Source organism: Myxine glutinosa, chromosome 14 (assembly GCF_964187855.1).
Source record: "Myxine glutinosa chromosome 14, kmMyxGlut1.1, whole genome shotgun sequence".
Classification (NCBI taxonomy): domain Eukaryota; kingdom Metazoa; phylum Chordata; class Myxini; order Myxiniformes; family Myxinidae; genus Myxine; species Myxine glutinosa.
The window spans coordinates 30,122,509-30,126,450 of NC_136274.1; the positions used below are offsets into that span (position 1 = coordinate 30,122,509).

A 3,942-nucleotide genomic window follows, 5' to 3' on the forward strand; every position below is an offset into this window, starting at 1 on the left:
TATAGCTGGGAATTGTCAGGTAGAAGTGCAGGTTCGGTTGCTGACGAGGCCACTCGAGGTGTAGAAGGTAGTGTTTTTTGACTCGATAATACATTTTTTCCAGGTGTCACTTTGTGAATCCCAAAAGTTTCTCTTATTCGCTTTCCTATTGGTATTGAAGTCTTACTGGTGAAGGTTTACTAGGGTAGGGAGTAATGAAGGACGTTCTCGTTTACATGAACCAAAACCAGCAAAAAGCCTGTGTGGTGGCAGGACGACGAAGAAAAGGCACAATGAAAGGTTAGGCCTTCCCACGGCATTGAACTTTGAACTACGCTGGGTGGTGGACGGGTGGGTGGTCCAGAAGGCCACCGTTCACAGGAACGCTTCAGCACTTTCCGAGAAGATCCCAACCGCATCGGTCGATATTTTATAGAGTTAGACCATCACATTGAGGACTGTCAGGCCTCGACGTTGATTGAACCAAAGAAACGGGCGGAAAATGCACCTCCAGTTCTGTCCATTATGGCCTGTTCCACAAAGTGTCGAGGAGGTTGAGGAAGCGTTATTATGTCTGTTCCTTCAAAGGATATTTATAAGTGCAATTGTTGGGTTTGGTGTGAACAAGTCTTCTTGTGCTTCCAGGAACTGAGGAATTGTTTAGCATATGGTAGACGCAGAGCGTACAGAAGAGTTACCGCTAAGGAGTAATGTTAACAAGCGTTTCCCCTCACGATAAGTACCCCATGAAGTATTTATGGATCAAGTCTCCACCTGAAATTTTTGCCCACCCACCTGATCTTTGTTACCTGTTACATGCTCACCTTCAGCTCGTTCACTCAGCCCAGCCTCATAATGATGACCCTAACGAAGTGAAAAGGTTGTTCTACCCTGGTGGTCCGTTGCTACCAAACATCCTTTCATCGGATGGTGGTTCCATGAAGTCATTCACACCTCTCTTTTTCACTCTCTTTTCATTCTCGTTACACGTCCGTCTGCTCAAAGGTCCTTCCTTTACTGGAGGAGTTCGGACGTTGAGTTTAGCCCTCTAATCCCGTACCCACATCCAGCGTGGTGTGCACCCCATCCTAGTACCGTACTCACATCTAACACTTGTTGTGTACCCCATTCTAGTAAGTACCTGCAGCCACAGTGGTGCATACTCCATCCTAGGACATCTAAAACGTGGTATGTACCCCATAGCTCCCTACCCACATCCAGCTTGGTGTGTAAACACTGGCTTTGGGTTCAGCCCATAAAAGACTCCAATGGATGTGTGGTAAGAAGCCAAGTTACTGTACACAGACGGTGGGCGACCATCCAGCGTATCGGTATAAACACATCCTGCGGCCTGTGGCCCTTATTTACTCATTATGGGATCAACATGTGCACATTCACCTCGAGTCGAAGGGACTCGTACGTGGTTTCCCCTCCAAACGTGGCTCATCGGGTAGATGTCTGAACGTTGTACTAGGACATGTCGATTCTATTCACCTGTCCCTTTGCGGACGGCAGTATGAATCTACAGTGGTAGTTGTAGTAGTTGTTGTTGTTGTTGAGTTCATACCACCCTCAACATCCAATGGTTCTACAAAACGTTTGTGCAAACTCTGGTGTTTCGCCAGTCCAGGATAAAGAGCCTGAAAGGACAAATCCTGATACCTGCACTAAAATGATACCAATGAATGTTTGGGTGTATATTACGGTGGTTTGTAGGTGCTGTTACACCACCTGTTGAGAACCTGAGTGAAATGGTTTTGTTTGGCCTGATTGGTCGGTGAAAGGACACCAAGTCGTTTTGCGTACCAAAAGGGCGTTGAAGTAGTGGTAGGTGTAGATTTAAAAATCGTGACTTGACATTGAGCTTTAGATTTTGCACAGCTCAGGGCCTAGGTGTCGTTAACTCCACTGGAAGGGGAATAAGGCGGCCATCTTGGATATTTGAATGCACTTGTTCATTGTAATGCCATCCCGCTGCACTACGCAGGCTCGGACAGGTATCGTGACGGACTGGAACGTGTTGTAGATGACATCGGTCTATCCCTACCCTTGTATTTGTCTCGTCCCTGTCGTTCACGTACAATGATTGTCTGTCTCGACGTGTCCTCAAGGACGGAGCTGTGCGAAGTGCGGAAAGTTCAAGAGTGGCAAGTCAAGGCCACCGAGTAGGCAAATACTTGGGGAGTTGAAAAGGCCTGAGTTGTTGGGAAATTTTTTGGTGGGATTGTGGGGGTTTTGGGTGATGGTGGCGGCAATAACCACAATGACATGCAAAAGGATCACCATCTCGAAGGCACTTCCTCACTGCCGTTCTCACCGTCTCGTTTGAACCAGAAAACCCGAAATGTTTCGATTGCTTTGCCCCTGCACATTTCCCCCGCTCATTGCCCCCCCCCCCACATTGCCCCTGCTCATTGCCCCCGCTCATTGCCCCCGCACATTGCCCCCGCACATTGCCCCTGCACATTGCCCCATCACACAATTCCCCCGCACAATTCCCCCGCACAATGCCCCTGCTCATTGCCCCCACTCATTGCCCCCGCACAATGCCCCCGCTCATTGCCCCTCGCTCATTGACCCTGCACATTGCCCCATCGCACAATGCCCCCGCACAATGCCCCCGCACAATTCCCCCGCACAATGCCCCATCGCACAATGCCCCATCGCACAATGCCCCCGCACAATGCCCCCGCACAATGCCCCCGCACAATGCCCCCGCTCATTGCCCCTGCTCATTCATCATTGCCCCTCGCTCATTGCCCCCACACATTGTCCCCGCTCATTACCCCCCGCACATTGCCCACGCACATTGCCTCCGCTCGCTTCCGATGTGGTGGCAAGGTTGTTGAACTACTACAACAACAACTACTACAACTGCTTTGCTGGTATGGCAGTGAAACATACATTCATGTTCAAACATATTGTAGACCCACGACCGCCATATTCGTGTTGTCTGGTTCCCTCCATTGGGTAAGGTCAACAAGTATTGGGGGAAGGACGTTGGTTTCTGATCGAGACTGCCTCTTGTGCATCTCATGGTCCATGAATCCTGTACGTCTGTGTGTGTCTGTGTCTCTGTGTGTGTCTCTGTGTGTAAAGGGCGTCTGTAACCTCACCCCAAGGTAAAAGGTGTCTGTGTGTTTCGGGATTGTCTTCACTTGCCTTCAGGTAGCCATTGCGTAGGTGCAAATCGCTCACAATGTTGTAAAAGGTCGTGAATATGGGTAGGGCCTCACGTGATGGGATGCTTTTAATGTGTGAAATATCCTAAATGTCCGTGGGAATCGGGCAATAAGTGTTTTTGAGAGTCCTCACCCGAAGGTAAAGGGTCTCCACCCTTAGGTAAAGGATCCTCACCCCTGGGTAAAGGGTCCACGCCCTATGGTAAAGGTTCCTCGTGCCTAGGTAAGGGGTCATCACCCCAAGGTAAAAGGTCATAAGGCCTAAGGTAAAGTGTCATCACCCTTGGGTAAAGGGTCCTCGCCCCAACGTAAAGGGTCCTTACCTTAAGGTAAAGGGTCCTCGCCCCAAGGTGGAGCAAACGTGCGTATTATCGTGAAATGTTACTTTTGACGTGCAATTTGTGACGGTCCTCGGGCTTTTTATTTTTCACGGTTCCTGATATATATATTTATGAAGGTTTGAGGGAATGACAAATATATTTATACAAGATGGAGTTGTGTATTAAATTTCACTTGAAGAACACCTTGTTTGTTGTGAGTTCACGACCTGCACGAACACATGCTGCTATCACAGACAGCCGGCTTAATATAACGCAAGCGCGCTCGGAGCCTGCTCGGCTGTGACGTCACGCTGGTTCCGATGGCTCTGGTCACTCGGGGGGTCTCGACATCCCTGGTGGTACCCAATGAGAGGGGACGTGTCCCACCTGCGTGCCAGGTGTGCGGTATTGCGGAGCGTGCTTTGAAAACCGCTGTAGTTTCGGGAAAAAGCACAAACAAC

General features: G+C 49.5%; 1 protein-coding gene across 2 annotated transcripts in view; it reads left to right on the top strand.

Annotated features, from left to right (window-relative positions):
* Positions 1 to 3,684, top strand: part of LOC137439557 (uncharacterized) — a 36,506-nt gene extending 32,822 nt beyond the window's left edge. For both annotated transcript variants that reach the window (XM_068135423.2, XM_078768298.1), the window contains exon 6: positions 1 to 3,684. This exon is cut by the window's left edge and continues 1,072 nt beyond it. The gene's annotated coding sequence lies outside the window, so the exon portion shown is untranslated.
* Positions 3,685 to 3,942: the final 258 nt, after the last annotated feature.